The sequence below is a fragment of the Ostrinia nubilalis genome, chromosome 6, assembly GCF_963855985.1.
Source record: "Ostrinia nubilalis chromosome 6, ilOstNubi1.1, whole genome shotgun sequence".
Taxonomy (NCBI): domain Eukaryota; kingdom Metazoa; phylum Arthropoda; class Insecta; order Lepidoptera; family Crambidae; genus Ostrinia; species Ostrinia nubilalis.
Window position 1 is genome coordinate 17106240 of NC_087093.1, and position 18132 is coordinate 17124371.

An 18132-nucleotide genomic window follows, 5' to 3' on the forward strand; every position below is an offset into this window, starting at 1 on the left:
GCGCGGGCGCAACTGATCGAGCATGGCGCGCACGTTGCGCGTTTTTTGTGGACACTCCGCTGGGGAAATGTGTGTGAGCTTTTTCGAAACATGCGAGCTTTTGTAATTGAATAATTGCGCACGAACAGGAAGCTTAATGCTCTTGCTGAAACCTTCACATGATATGTAAAGGCAAAACATCGGAAGCTCGGTACGTTTACATAAATTCACCTGAAACAGTCTACACAGTAGACTCTGAGTACAATTGAATTTATGACTTTAGTCGAATGACGAAGGATAGCTAAAAAAGTTGTTATGTGTTCTACAAATCATTCCCAAATCAAGGGCATCTTTTTTAGAAGTATTCTGGTTATTGTACTGTGCAACAATACGATTTGATTTTACGGAATATGTAAGCGATTTTATAATACAGAAAGAGAGCATTGGTATATTTCTAAAAGAAGTGCTACCGCAACAGTTTCACAGAATGCAATTACTGCATTTCGGTGCACAATAATGCAAAATAGACACTATTCCCCCTCCGACTGTACTTGCACTGCTCGGGGAAGTTCTGTGTACCCGGCGAGATTGTTTTCTAACTTTAGTCACAGTATCCTGTTATTTGACATTCCGAATTGACTGACTGAATCCCAGTTCGGTCTGGCTGAATACAGTTTCTTTTAACAAGTGAAGAATTGGGTTTCGTAACTATTTTCTATTAATCAAAGATCGCTTTCAAAAATATCTAAAATTTTGAAAACAACTTTAATTTATTATCAAGCTTTAAAACATCTCCTTCCGTTTTTATACAAATTGACGGAAAAATATCTTACAGTCCCAGTCCAGTAGTCATGCCATGAACATGGAAATCCTGTTAAAAGGGCGAGAAGTTTAACCCTAGTACTTGTATTGACAGTTCACTTTTTCATACCATTATCCTTATTTTTCAAATAGAAAGATAAGGTTTAACGTGTCCACCCTTGACACATCTATTAACGAAGATTTCACAAGGCCTCCTGAACGTGCAAACAAAATATGTGTACTGTTCTGCGAACACATAAAAGCTGACATTTCCATAGAGTTTATCTCTGTTAGTTGACGGTTAGCCAACAGCTGGCCGATTGTAGGGTTACCACTTAGACGGGACAAAATCCTGACCGAAAACAGGATGTTTCAGAAAAAGCTCGCATAAACGGGCACTTTAAAGACAGCCCGTACGAGTTATTTGTACTAATTCACAAATCCAAATATTTTAAAACCTGGACAAATTCAGGAGAATGAAAATGTGGGCTTATCCGGACGCGACCTTAATGATGGTGACCTTAGTCATGAGGGAATGCGAAAAGCTTTAGTTTGATCTTTGTGTAATTGATTCGACAGCAAGATATTAATCTAATCATTGTTTGAGTGCCAACTGGGATCGTTGTAATCTCGGAAAGAGTGATGACTGAACACAAACGTCATGTAACGTTCTTTACTTTCGCTTTCATCTGAAACATTTGGGACACGATACATTCATTTATGAATTTCATAAGGGATTAAGTACAAGTACAATGATAGTGCATCAGACAGTTCACTTTTATTGCAAAATAACGCAAATTGCAAGTGCATAAATGTCAAAAGTTCCTTGATAAGCTGTTGTTTATAGATCTCATGCAAAGAAAGCATAGACAAACTTTTTGCGCCTTGTTCAAAAATAGTAAGTAAGTAGGTATTGATTGATTTTAGGGATTACTGAGAATAAGTGATTATTGGGATAGTCAGGTTATATTTTTCACACACTGCTCTGCGAATGTATCCTAAGTGGCTCTTTGTTAATTGTAAGTTATATTTCCATTTTTTTTAACTCTACGTTTATAATCTTTGAAACGATATCTTACAGTTCCCCTAAAACTATTTCATCTGTCTTTCTTTGCCTCATGCCCCAATTTAACATGGTGTGTCACGTCACACCACACACCATTGTGAGTTGTCACGTAGACCCTTTTATACTAATGCATTTTTAATTTCGGACTCCCAGAAAGCTGACATGAAATGAGATGATGCAATAGCTCGGTCTATTTTAATTGTTTTGTTTATACACGTCTGCGGTAAATAGGAGTGCGGTTTTTACCATTTATATCTGTGCATAAGTTTTACATTAGTTTGTTGTTACGTGTGTGACAGACCTTGGAAATAAACAAAGCTCTTTGTGTGACAAACATCTGATAGTAGACTAAATAATTAGCTACAACTTGTCACTTTAATTTCTATGAGAGGTCCCGTCATACTCGGAAGTATATCAAGGCTGAGTTGCACCATCTTTTTTAGCCGTAACTATAACCATAACCGGTGATTTTTGTATGAAGTTTTGACGTTTGTTAAAGTTAAAGTAAGATTTACGTTAGAACCCAGGGTTAGTATTTTAGTTGAAACTGAGCAAAACTCGTCTCAAATACGACATTTCCAAAAATACTTTAGTACACTTTAGTGCGTTTGCAAGAAACATAACCAAAGGCGAATTTACATAGTACATTACATTGCGAATAAGATCAAAGAGTTGACGATCAAATCATTGAACTCTACATAGAAGGAATGCTTGCATATAGACATAAACACTCGCGCCTTTCGCTGAAGAGATTACTACAATCTAGGTGGTTCCTGCTTGCATATATTAATTAATGCCTGTTTTAACATAGGAAACGAATTAAACTTCGACAGAAATGAAGAAACGCGCCGGCTACTTCACTCTAGCAATAAATTTTAGTTGTTTGAGCTTTATTTATTTATTAATATAATTCACTGTGGACTTACAGTTTTACCCAAGACGTCCATCAGCGGCAGAAGTACAGAATACACGATTTACATAAATAGGTGCTTAAATACTATGCGACAGAAAATTGTATACCTCCAAAATATACTGAACCATACTGTCAACAAACACGTCAATATGGGGTTTTTTCGCGAGAAGCGCATTTAATGACGTCAGTGCTCTAATTGTAGGGCAGTTTTGTGCACTGCGGGTGCGCGTCACGGGCACGTTGAATAGCCTAGGGCGTCTCCGCGGAGCCACCAGGCCTCTGTCAGTGTCCACACACAGCTTTGGGACCGATATACCTATCCTGCTAAGAGCAGCCGGGCTATCAATTTTTCCTCGCATAATCAGGGTATAATGTTTCACGAGTAGAAGTTTCCTTCGCAGCTCTAATGTGTCCATGCCTACCATACCAGCTATGAAACGAGACGGATATAATAGGGGGTAGTAGCCGTACTGGCGCTTGTACATAAACCTAGAAAATTTCTTTTGAATTTTCTCAACCATGAGAACGTACTTCTTTTCGGGACTATCCCATACAATTGCTCCGAATTCTAATTGACTCCGCACGTAGGCATTGTAGAGGAGAACTGGGACTCTGTTATCATTAAATTGATACGCTATTCTCATCACAAAACCTAGTATTTTATGTGCACTACTGCAGATGGCTTTGATATGCTGACGGAACTCGAGCCTAGAATCAAGGTTTAGTCCAAGGTCTCTTATTTCAGTTACACGCTCTAGAGGACCACTTAACAAAGTGTATGCTGCCCAAATTGGTGTTTTAGATCTAGAGAATGTAACCACTTTACATTTTGAGGTGTTGAAAAGTAATTTGTTCTGAACACCCCATTCCGTTACGGCATCGATGTCCCTTTGAAGTGCTTTAGTGTCCTCAATACACTTTATTGGCATATACAATTTGAGATCGTCCGCGAACAGAGAGCAGCAAGCCGTGTTGACGACTTCCGGAAGATCATTTACCATGATCAGGAAGAGGGTAGGGCCGAGTGTGCTGCCCTGGCTCACTCCCGATCTAGTGTAGTATGTGTTTGACCTATGACCCAGACTCTGAACATACTGTCCCCGATTCTTCAAGTAACTAGCTAAGAAGCCTAAAAGTTTAGGTGTAAATCCGATTGTTGAGCATTTTCGGAGAAGAATATCGTTATCCACGACGTCAAATGCCTTCCGAAAGTCAAAATAAGCTGCATCAACCTGGTCTCCATTGTCCAATGCTAGAGATATGTCATCAACCAGATCGATGTGATTTGTTGTTGTCGATCGTGAACACCTAAAGCCATGCTGTGCGTTATGTAGTAGTAGAGAAATCTTGTTGTTGATTATACGTGTTATAATTGTCTCGAAAATTTTCCCCAAAACAGATAGAACCGCTATGGGCCTAAATGCCGCGATATCTACGCTAGTTTTGTCTTTGGGAACCGGAGTTACTCTACTAATTTTCCACTTTGTTGGGTATATAGAAAGACTTAGCGACAAATTGTAAATAAACAAAAGTGGCTCCTCTAGAACGCGAATACAGTCTTTTATCAAAAAAGCGGGTATACCGTCAGGTCCCGATGATGCTTGCGGCTTGAGTTGTTTTACGGCTTGACGGATTTCAGCTAACGTGATATGATCTATAACAACTCCAGCGTATTGGTGAGACTCAAATGTTTCACACTTTTTAGGATCAAGAACAGGAACATCACTCAGGAAAACTGAACCGAAATATTTAGCAAAGGCGTCAACTGCAGCTTGCCCTGTTACAGTTTCATTGTTAAATGTAAAATTATTTTTAGGGGCATGGCTTTTTTGTTTATCTTTAATGTAGCTCCAAAATTTGGCAGGAGCTTGTAATATATTATTTTCTAACATTTTAATATGCAATTTGTAAGATTTTTTTACCATGAGTTTGACCTTCCATCGGTAGTATTTGAAAAGTTCAAAATTGAATGATTTTCCTACAGATTTATATCGTTTCCAATGAAAGTGTTTCAACTTTATGTTACTAATGATATCAGGAGTAAACCATGATGGATAATTATATCTTCTAGGAGCTGCTGTTTTCTTTAAGGGGACATGAGCATCGATTTGCTTATTGATCGTTTCATAGAAAATATCGACCGCTCTATCTACGTCCTTTTCTATGTACAAATTGGACCACTCTATGCCAATCAACGAACTGTACAGTGCGCCGAAGTCAGCTTTGCGAAAATTCCAATTTTGAGTATCACCCGACGCCGTGGTGGACCCTGACACAGGATTGTTTATGTGTGTATTTTGCTTCCAAGTGACTACCACTTCTAACGGGGGATGATATGCGTCGATAGGTACTAATGTATCGCTTGCGACGGAGGTGGCTATAGTATCATGAGAAAGGTTGCACAAGACTAAGTCCAACATACCTCCGTGATTGTTAGGTACAGTATTGGCTTGATAAAAGTTACAAAAGTTTAAAAAGCTCTCAAACTGGTTTTTTACATTAACACTACAGGAGTTAAGGTTGAAATCACCAACTACAACAGTATCCAGATCCGGATATTCACAAACAATATTTTCTATACAATTTAAAACTTTAAGATATTGCTCATCTTTATAACTCGGTGGGAGGTATACAACGCCAAGAAGAAATTTAATATTTTTACAAGTTATGATAGCAAACAATAACTCCATATCGGAACTATGTCCATCAATGTTACAAACGCTATGTACACAAAAGATATCTCGCACTGCCATAAGCACTCCACCCCAACCAGCGTCACCATTGCGGTCCTTTCGCATCACATTAAATCCAGACGGGAACAATTCACCGTCGGTCACCGAACTAGTGAGAAACGTTTCGGTCAACAAAATAATGTCACTATTGCTCATACCAACATTGTTCTGGAAGAGTGCTGTTCTAGAGCGTAGACCGCGTACGTTCTGGTAGTAGATGTTCATTTCCTTAATTAGTTTTCGTTGGCTTGGTCGTTTCAGTGCTCCTACGAAAGTTCTGGCGCCAAGGTTTTATACATATGTCGGCAGCCCAGTGATCTGTATCCATGACTGTTTCCAGCAATCTGGCAGGAGCACCAATTTTAAATGATGCATAACTTCCCCGAGCTTTAAGTGTCTCGGCTGTACAGACATCCTCGCGACATATTGCTCTAAGGTGGTCAAGTACCTGGTTTGTTGTTGTTCCCTGTTTTACATAGAAAAGATGAAGATATTTCCATCTCTCGGAAGCCTCAAGCGTCGTCGCCCCAGGAGCCGCAGTACCGCGCCGAACTGAAGAGGCTGCGGAATGCCAGCGTTTCTTCTTTACCTCCGTCCATTCCTCGCTCTCATCGTTATCACCAGCTAGAGAAGGCCTGTGCTGGGACGGTTGAAGTGCGATAGATTGGCTGAGCATAGCTGAATCATCTCTATTTGACGCAAGCGTGAGTGCGGGACTAGAGACAATTTTCTGGGGAACAACACTAGCCATTTTAAGATTTTCAGGAAGTGCGATAGATTGGCTGGGCATTGCTGAATCAACTCTATTTGTCGTAAGCGTGAGTGTGGGACTAGATACAATTTTCTGAGGAACAACACTAGCCATTTTAAGATCTCTCAATTGGCTATTGATAGAATTGATCTTTTTTCCCATATCTTCAATCTGCCGCGACAGTTCGGTCATCCTGCCAAACAATTTAGTTCTTAGGGTGTCATAGTGCTCAGTAAGTAACATGCTTATTTTATTTGTAAGGCGTTTTTCGAATTCACAATGCATTTCCTTCATCTCCTGCACAACAGAAAGACGCAGGTTGTCCAGGATGCTGTCCATTGTGTCAATTGCGCAGCTTTCGTTTGATGTGTAGCGAGCACCTCTGCGCACCGTAACGTTTTCCATGTCACAGGCGGACAAGTCCGCCGAGAGATCTCCAACAGTAATATTAACATCGTGTATGAGCGGCGCCTGGCGCACGGGTGTGCATGTGTTGTCGCTTTTGGGTAATTTACTGCGACACTCAAAACATACCCAAGATTTTTTGTACTCTGTTGACAGCGCGACATAGGTGCTCTCCGTGAAATTGGCACATAAAATGTCAAATGATTGCCTACATTTAGCGCACCGCATAAACGCACTATTCGCGCTGATAATACCGCGGCATCCCGCACAACACTCAATGTCTCCAGGCGCCATCCCGTCCATTTCTGCTATGTCCAATATACTTCCACTCAAACGCTGGTAACGGCTTTGTTTTTATCGCACGGCAGCGGTAGAATTACAAACAACACGCACGATGATAAATGTCCAGTTTAGTTGACACGGAGCACAGCGTGACTCGCACGGTAACGGAGGTCAAGCGTAGTGGCCGCAGAAGTGAAAGGCGTCCAGACGACCAGCCGAACGAGACACCGACGCGCACGTTATTCGCCGTAAGGCAGGGGTCTAGAACACTGGTTCTGGCGGGAACACACGCGTGGACGCGTCCAACTACATCAGCTTTGCGCCGAGGACTCCTTTACAATTCATGGCTAAATAATTATGAATTAATTCTTCTAAAAGTTCATCTCGTTTATCTTTGAGTACTACACGCTGATGATATTTTTGATTTATTGGTTTTAAGTTAATGAAAACAACAATACTGCGTGCTCATAATTATAGTCCTAATGATAATTTTAACTGAATTTGGTCGTAAGTTATGTTGGTCCGATATTCAATCTCGACAATTTACTTACGTAGACAACTAGACATGCAAATACTACGATGTATTTATGTAATGATTTGAGCATCTGTGTTTTTGCATTTGCATGAAATTTTAGTAAGATCAAACACTTTCCTATTCTACGAGTAGAATGATATTAACTAAGTAGGATACAGTGTTGTTATGATAAACAATGTAGGCAATATCTACCTCTTAGTAACAATAAACTAAGTTCTTGTGCCTTTTCGCGACATTTCTTATCAACTCTTGACCCGACTCTACGTTTCTCGGTTCTTTTGCAAGTTAAATAATTAAAGTGTTTCGGTATTACTATTATAACATAGAATATTAACTATCAAACGAAATCGAAATGCAAAAAGTCTATAAACATTTACTGAATTATTACGAATGCTAAAGCTCTAAAGATATCATTAATAGTGTTATAACTTGCTCGAAGGACAGCGGTAATAAGATGATGATAGCTACAAAATCAACCGAAATTCTGTCAGGAATACGAAACACCACCAATTCGACTTACCAGATCATTCCAGTCCCCATCACTGTCGTCATCAAGAATCCGATCACTTCTCGCCTCTTCATCTTCTCTAACACTCTGGAGATCCTTCACCACCCCATCCAACTGTTCAGGATCCAGCATGCCCCACATCTGCATCGCCGTCAGTAACTCCTCATCATCATCGTTCAAATCCCTCGGATTCAGAGCATTAAGTTTAGCTAGCTTGTCGTAGAGTTTTTCGTGTGGGTTCTTTTCTTCCAGTTGGAATTTCTGTAGCTTTTCGTTGAGTCGGTCGAGCTGGTCTGCGAAGGTGGGGGTCACGTATGCGGTGCGCGAGCGCGAGAGCAGTACGAGCAGCACGGTCAGACGCAGCATCGTGGCGGCGGCGCGGGCGCAACTGATCGAGCATGGCGCGCACGTTGCGCGTTTTTTGTGGACACTCCGCTGGGGAAATGTGTGTGAGCTTTTTCGAAACATGCGAGCTTTTGTAATTGAATAAATGCGTACGAACAGGAAGCTTAATGTTCTTGCTGAAACCTTCACATGATATGTAAAGGCAAAACATTGGAAGGTCGGTACGTTTACAATTACATAAATTAATCTAAAACAGTCTACATTGTTGACTACACTCTACAGTAAAATTGAATTTACGAGTTTAGGCGAAGGTAAAATTAAAAAGCTGTTATGTATTCTACAAATACTTTCCAAATCAAGGCGATCTTTCTTAAAAGGTTATTTTGTTTATTGTAAACAATACGATGTATGATTTTACCGAATATGTAAGCAACTCTATAATACTCGTATAGAAAGAGAGCATTGGTATATTTCTAAAAGAAGTGCTACCGCAACAGTTTCACAGATTGCAATTATTGCATTTCGGTGCACAATAATTCAAAATAGACACTATTCCCCCTCCGACTGTACTTGCACTACTCGGGGAAGTTCTGTGTACCCGGCGAGATTGTTTTCTAACTTTAGTCATTTAATCACTCAAGTGAAATTAAATCACAGCCGTGGTCGCGCGGAGATAACCTTAGCGCGCGATTATCTAAATTGTTGTGTACAATCTGGGTATTCTTATTATTTATTTAGTGGGAATGTCCCACTGCCTCTTCTCATTACCACTTGAGATTTTAACGGGGCTAATCCCATGTCTCGTTTCCATCGTTGTAACTTCGTGACCTCGATCAGGGCCTGCACACCGGTTGAAATTATTGGCGCTCAAATTGGGCCTGCAGTAAGTTGATTTCCCAGAGAAATGTCAAACTGTCATTGGATCTGCAACGGAATTGATCAGGAAGAAATATGATGAGTTCGAAGTTCACTCTGGTGCAAAGCGGATGACAGATGACAAACGTTAAAAATAACCCAAGGGTCGAAAATTCAAGACGTCAATTTCGAGTCTGGTTCATTTCGTATCGGGCTACAATGCCAATAGGTGCGGGTTTGAATATCACTGAAGGCGACTGAAAATTTGACGATTACGAGCATTTACACGAAGAGCTGATGCTTTAATTTATGTGTATGTTCATGGATTTCTCCGTTATTAGTTTATTCTTTCATACGACTTGGGGCTAGTTAGAGTGCGGGTGTTTCTGAAAGGTGGACGAAACCCAGTCAAAATAACCATTTTGCTCACATTAACACTAGCTGAATAGCATTTCCCTTCGCTAGCCGGATGACCTCCAAACGCTTGATCTAAATTTAATTACAGACCCATATAATAATAATATGGGAGGCGTGAGAGACGCGCGTTTATTTGTCTACCGCATCTGTCAGCGCGCGTTTTGCCCTACATCGCGGTTATATTAAGCCGGTCTGCGCCATTCATAATGTCTAGGAAGACACGGTTTGGTTATAGGCCGACTTTCAGGAAATACACATACTACAGCTACAGGTGGTGGACATTGGATGCTTGAATCGAGCTGATTGTCCGGAAACTTGATTCAGTTTTTCGGTGACCTAAGTCTTTTCGGTTTGATGGTGTCATTGTAAGATGTCTATGGGTATGGCATCTCCTTAGATGCCTCCATCATAAGAGATGATTACGAATTTAATTGTATGGGGTTGGGCAAATGAGAGAGATTACTCTTATATGTAATAATACTATAGGCAACGAGTGACGAAACTGAGTACTTAATCATTGTTTCTGAAAATTACAGTATCATCTATGTAAGGTGGTAACTTTCAGGAAAGTAGGTTTTGCTTGTTGTGAATGATTCCTCTGTTTACATTATGACACTTCTGCAACGCATGTGGTCATAATTTGATGAGTAATGTTTAAAAATTACCTTATAAATATTTTTATACTCACTAACATGTACCTATGACGAGTAGTGTACTGTAAATATGCCTCGAATCTTCTCTCAGCTTTTCAGATGAAAAATACATCAAACTTCATAGATGTTTGCTCATTACAATGAATCACCATGACGCATCATTCGAGAGTCCTTTTAATGTCGGTCAAGAGCTTAAAGCTATGGTCAATATTAAGTTGTAATTGGTAATAAATAACTTCTTGGAATTCCGACAATGGTCGGGAACAATTTCTCCTCAAATATTAAGGCCACGGTGATTGAATGTTGTTATTAAATACCCATCAGCCGTCATGGAATGGAAAATATCTCGCACTCGAGTAATTGCGATTTGTCGAGTCGTAAAATGTTATAGACTAATGGAAAATCAAATTTGAATGTCTCAGATACTCGTATCTTTGAGTCTTTATAGACCCCAATATACCGGCCTACAAATTGAATCCATGGCTCTTGTTATCATCACACACACCTGCGTTAGATGGCTGCTTTAATAATGTAAACCAATACTTACTTATAGAAATCTTTTTTATTGTTTAATATCAAAAACCTTATGTACCTAGTTAGTATTTGATCTCTATTCAAAAATCCCTTCGGAACTTACGAGTATGTGTAAATCTTTAAAATATTGTATGTACTTATTCACTCAAAATTAATTTAAGCATTTGCATGATGCGTAGAGTTCAAGATTCGGTGGTGATGCATGTATACTACGACGATATCAATGCATGACGTAATTTTCCACGTAATGACAACATAGTTAAATCTTCTTGAGGTGAATACTTTTTGACTCTCGTTAACACTCCAATGAACTGATGCTGTCGCTTATGTCTACAAATATACATCTTCAAATTAAAAAGATAGAGAAAAAATATTGAATGAGTATTCTTGGCTAGCATGAATTGTAATATCGATTTTATACCCATATATTTGTCGTCTAAAATATGTAGAGAGGCAGAGGCAGAGACAAAATAACCTGCAACGTTCTATCTAAACATTTGTTCGGTTAGTTAATGTTTCGGCACATCAGAATTAACATTTTTGTTACAAAATATGAGTAGCACCTTATTCGCTCATGATGTGCCGTCGTCCATCATGGGTCGTGGCTAATTTAGGGATTAAAAATCTAAACTTAATCAAATGTTACATTCTCTAGAGTTTTCCATACTTATACACTTCTTACTTATAAGTCGCTTAATTAACGCACGTTTATTCTAACTTAGTAATTATGAGGTCACAGGCAACTAGACAAACAAGTCGCGAGATACCAGTAGGTATGTTAGTCACCGTCTTATCTAATCGCAGATCAGACCGCATCCAGGTCACTGGGCTTTGCATAAAATATCATTGATGTAAGGAAAATTTTGATTATTTTCACAATCATTTTGTAAGATGATGTAAAATATGATGTGTGGGAAACTAACTTTTTTGGGTGTTTAACTAAGTTAGGTAGAGCTTTAAACTAAGCAGAGATCACAATATTCCGACTATCAATAATGATAGAATAACTACTTGTTTGTAAGAATCTACAGGATGTTTCATGGTTTAATCATGCGAAGTGTTATATGACTAAAATCCATGGATGAGTTTAGCAAAGTTTGCGCTGTTTTTAATCTATAGAACTACAGATTTTCTCTATATATATTTATGGATTTCATAATGCTTTTAGTGAAAGCTGATATTTTGACATAACAAACAGACACTCAATTTTATTTATGTCTGTAGATGAAAAATTATGTTTTCATCTACAGACATAAATAAAATTGAGCCACATAACCTTACCTTTAGCCACATGAAACGAACAATTAGCTGGTTTATGTTTCTAACTAGAGTCGTTTCCGATTATCGTACTCCGAAGTAAAAGTCAGAGGTCGCAAACCTTCGGTGGGAATGTCTGTGTAAATCGTGTAATATTCGCAAGCATCAGCTTTGATGTCATTTTATCTGTGTAATTATTATTATTTAACGGCATTACTTGCAATTAAAAGCACTTTAGAAGATAAATATTATGTTGCTTAGTATGAGCGCAGATTTACGAGAAATTATCATAATTATCATATCTTTCGATTACACAATACGAGTACTGGCACTAGGTACCTACTTAAACAGGAAGATTCATCTTTTTAACGTTTATAAATATTTTAATTTGTTTTTTATGTCTATCTTTGTGCACATGACTTGATATTACATCGTTCGTAAAAATATGAATATTGTCAGAAAACGGAAATAAGATTTCCAGATACTTTTTACACAGTTCCCGACAATTTCATAAAAACGCCATATTTATAAAATGGCGTCGTAAAAAATGTCGCGCGCATAAAGCGGCGCGCGCGCCGAGTGAAATGGTTTTTGATCCCTGCGATTTATTTGGGCTCCGTCCCACATCCCGGCGTTCTGGATAATTTATGGGTTTACTTCGAATCTTGTTTACATGCACTAAATATTGCAACCCTTTGCAAGACCATGGATCTATTGTAGAATCACAGAATAATAATAAGTACCTAGGCAGTAGAATTCACAAACTATATCGGGTCTCCTGTATGTAGAGAGTGAAAAATACACGCAGGTTTTTTTACTATTGCGACTATGCTAACAGTCGCCACAATTTATACCTTTTACCAACATCCTACAGAAACATGAACAAACTCGTTATTTACCTATTTCAATGAAGTGGTGGATTTCATGTATCGTATCTTGCTCGCGAGAGATGACGTCGACGACATCGACGAGCTGGTCAAAATCAAATCAAAATCAAAAATATTTATTCAGTTTAGATCACAAGTTGCACTTATGAACGTCAAAATATAGTACCTTCAGGTCAGACGCGGAGAGGAAGACGGTGGGCGGAAGTTTGCATCGTGCGGTCCACTCAGCTATGACCGCAGTCTGTGGAGGAACACTATCTGTGGTCGCGAACCCCTTGTGAGGGACCGAGGAAGAAGAAGATCTTGCTCGCACATTTACATTGATAACGTTATTAATTTCCATAGGATAATTTTGTTTCGAAGCTCTACGACCGACTAGACCGGCCCTTCATTGCAGGGGTTAACAAGCACTAAATTGTGTATTAAACGGCTCTAATGCGTTTTATCGGCGACTCCTGCGCCGCTGCGGCCAATTAGGAAGGGATTGCTTGTTCAGGCCCCGATCTGGCTTAGCAGTTCCTTTTACTTAATTACTGTTACCTAAGTTCTTATCATCTAGGTATGGATACATAGAGTTTCTGTACAGACCACCGACTAAAATGGTAATTTGGAAAGAGTTAACAAGAACATAGGATAACGAGTTTGTCATGCAAACAAAACTTAACAAAAGCATAAGAAATATATTGCTATAAGTGGAAACTTTTGATTTTAAATACGAATATCTGCATTGTCATTTAGAAAAGTACATGAAAGACAACTCAATAATGCATTGACAGCTTGTTAATGCCTTTAACAATAGAAAGGTATCAATATACAATCCCCAATGCATACAGCAATAAATCAGCTATGGGTCCCCGTAAGGTCACAATCGGCGTATATCATGCAGGGTCGCCAGACTCAAGAGAATGCAAATTCCTAGTGTTTTATGCTAATTCATAGTGAGCTGAAACACTATGAATTAGCATAGCAATTAGCTGCAGGCTATGCGCAGATAATAGCAGTGAAGCATTGCTTTATGATTAGCAGAGATAACAAAATACATATTATTGGTTTGGCATCGGATTAACGATCCGAAAATAGTATGTAGCTCGATCTTTTACCGCTGGATTATTGTGGGTAAACACACACATATCACCAGCATAATTGTAATTATTAGTAGATTCTAAGGCTTTTTAACCACAAACGGGAAGCTTAATCTGCATCTCCTCACCAAATGGAAGAGTTTCACCCGAACTGAATCATAGAGAAACTGGCTATCTTACCTCCAACTGCAGAAACACAACAATGCAATAGCTACTGATGCTATGATGGCGGACTTATGTTAGATGATGGTAGTTAGCCTATTTTTTATTGTTTAATTAAAGCGAATATTAGTAATTTAAGCACACCAAATTAGGTAGGTATGTAGCCACTTACTTGATAATAATATTTAATTAATAATAAGCGCATGATCAGAATTTGATAATAAGACAAAAAAAAGAAATAACGAGGATATTGGTAGCTGACTTTTATGAAGCTGTTACGAAATATAAATGTTTCAATTTTTCACGTACCTACATACTTTGTTTCAGTCCCCATGCATGGTCAAAAGATCTTCACGTGCAAAGGCGCAAACGTGTAACCACAAGCAAGTGGCTCGTATTTGCGCCGTTTAGCAATGTCAAACATAATATGAATCAGAGTAATAACCTTCTCAAATAGTTTCGAATTATGCCGCGTTCTCACTGTCTACTGAAAGTTAGGTAACGTTTGTGTCTGAACCAAGGTTTAGTTATTAACGGGACTATTACTACCCGTTCGCGCTAAGTTTGCCGATCTGTGGAATGCGCGTCCCCTCCCCCAACCACGATTAAACGCAATTAGTTAGTGATTAACGCAATTAATGTGTCTTATTTTACGCAAAAACACAATATTTAACAATATTAATAAATAAAAAATATTTTCAATATAGTGTACTATAGTGTTATAGACACTTCTTTTCGAGTGACGTCATATCGCCAGCGGCAAACTTATCGCGAACGGATAGTACTTACCTCTCGTTCCCGCCGCAGCCTGTGTAGCCAGGATCTACAGCTTTACCGCCAATAAAAACCCAACCAATGAAGGTCAAGTTTGCCCCGGGAAAAGTTAAAACTCTGGAATTAATCTTTGGAACCACAATCACATTATGAAAATTCTTTCACCAGTAGAAAGCTACAGAACCTGAAGCCACGGGCAAAAGCTCTTGATTTATTATGACAAGTTCAGGGGCATCGCAGTTTCACCAAGTAAGGTAGGTACCTACATTTAAAAATTACATGTTCACGTTGGTCTATCAGCTATGTCTAGTTCATAGTTGATGGCACACCATCACTCATTATCCCAGCAAAATTATGTGTTTTTTGGATAATTTACCTAGTTCATGAGGAGTCAACAGCAGTTTTAATCGTAGGTACCTACCTAATTTTAAAGTTTTTCGTAGAACAAAAATTTTATTCTGAATTAATCTGTCATATTCTCACCTCTTTAAAGCACAATATTTTCCAGTGTGGACTCGTCATTAGCTTCACTAAACATTTTTCTTTGCTCAGCTGATCTAAACCATGAGTTACACGTGAAATATTAAACAAACGTTGTTAATTGCTGTTCAAATTCACGTGTAAAGTTAATCGATCCAGTAACCATGCGACATTTAACATTGAATGTATTTATTAGAACATTCGGCTGAATCTATTCAACCGAACGAGTTCTAATAGAACAATGCTGGGGCCGGATGATATCACAATCACAACGATCCTGTCAATTTATTCATTGTTTACGTGAAGGATATGCCTTATAAATTAAAAGTAATTTGCTCGAAGATAAATGCCTGCATCGCTTTATAATAATTGCCTATTTACCTCTCTCTAATGATATTGCTGACTATGTATGAGTTCATTAGAAGTGTAGATCAATCAATCGCCTTATGCTACGGACTGTCGGACATGTTCTATGTAATTTACTTAAATAAACAAGTAATAATTGAAGAATCTGACAACCTTGAAAATCTCGATTTTAAATTGCTTTGAAATCAATAAATTAAACAAATCCATTGTGTGTTGCTTTAGAAACGATGATATATTATTATGTTCCAATTGGCTATTAATCTATCGCGTTTTGATGACGACTACTAAAATCTTGGTGCGCTTGGCGATGTCTTAACAACTAATTTAAAGAAATCATCTTTGTTGCTTGCCAAGTTAATTTATTTATGTGACAAGCAGTTAACGAGAAAGTCCCAAACAAAGTGCACTTGTCCCGGCTAATAGTTCACGCTAAATGTGCCCGCGACAGTGTAGTCCTTCTTAGAAAGGATACACAAGGATCCAACTCAGACCTACGTAAATGTAAATTTTTATTTATAATAAAAAGGATATTAGGTATATTTAAGCAGACCTCCAGTTAGCAACTTAACATCTGATTCTGCCACACAGTCTCACTCAACCCTATTTAAGTTTACGATTAAACTAAGCCGTACCGTAACACAAAAATTAAAAAGCTTTCGTTGCAGATTTTCAGTAATGAATGTAGTTGCAAAAACAATGGCTTTTGTTTTTCCGCTCAGAAAGCTCTCTCCACGCATATAATTTTCAGTTCGATTCTCAGATTCAATGTATTTATGATTTTATTTTGGAAGTTTTACTTACACCAAGTTAACTAATAACATTTCAAACGTGCATCTCTATCTCTAAATCAAAATCAAAAATCAAAATCAAAAGTATTTATTCAGTTTAGACCACAAGTGGCACTTATGAACGTAAAATATAGTAAATAATAAAAAAAGAAAAGGTAGCCCTTATGGGGCACTTTACCTGTCTCCTTATCTTTTGGTCCCTACCAGCGCTTCGAGACAAACATATGGCAAGTGCTGAGAAGAAACGCCGGAACAAACTCAGTCACCACTACAAAGATCTCGCTTTTCATCGATTTTTTCAATTTTTAACTTTAATCACTATGACTCTACCTTGCCAATAGTTGCCAAATCAATTTCAGATGCCAATGTTGTTTCAATGTTTCTTCAAAAGTTTGTGCAGTTACGAAATTCTAATGTTTTCAGATTTTGAACGCAACGTTCCTTTGATCAAAAGCGTTCAAAGGGAACAAATCGGACGCTGGCTTGGACTTCGGAAATAGAAAGGTGGAAATGTAAAATTGCGAAATTTGAACTCGATGTAAAATTGTGAAAAGAATAACTTTCAAACGAAACCGCAGAAATGATTTGTTTTTGTAATTATCCTAATTTTTATTAATCGACTTCTTCACGCGGCTTCACCCGTGTTTTTCGATTTGTCTGTCACATAAAATCAAATTTTTATTTGGATTTTTACATAAATTCTGTAACTTTTCACATTGGTATAAAAAATATACTATAGGTAATTTAAAAATTAATCAACCTTTATTGTAATTGCTAGGTAAGTAATTAGGTAATTGATAAAAATATCTTGCTAATTTAGTCGAACTTTCTCTGAGAGTTCAATTTTATTTAACTTTTTATCTTCTGTCTTCCTATTCGCTATTAGAACCAGTGTGCCAATACCACCACGTCGAATGCCGATAAATGCAAGGAAGATATCACTTCCTTTACAATGCCATTTCACATTCTGAGGATTGAATCGACTCTACACAGGGTTGACTCAAACTTTTATTAAAATTATTATACTGTTTTACATATTTTATATTTACTTCAGTGTTTTGTATCAATTATTGTAGTCGGTGTGACAGTACCTACATATTGTTAATCTTTATTTAAATTACGATGTTCCGTAGAATGATGGAGTAACAACATGCTCTATCTCATAAAAAGATGAAGGCATACCTAATGCATAGATTGCATCATTTTTTTATTAATAAGCAGCTGACTGTGTTATTTTTGATAATATTTTCATAACCTACAAAAATATGAAATTTCTAATCACCTTCCAACAACCCTATTCAGTCCAGTCACTGACTACAAATCATGAATGACAATCGCTCATGGTGCGAACCTTCGACCATATGCCCGCCACATGTGTGAGGTCGACACCCTATCCGACAACACTCCTTTACGTATCCCAGCACCCTTATTACAAACAACTAAAGTCTGCATTCCTATATCAAGATCTGAAGCAGACAAACCAAGCAACAATTCTTTTATGCATTTCCCATCGTCTTTATTAAGTTCCATTAAGGTTTAGATTCCCGTGGAAAGATCGTC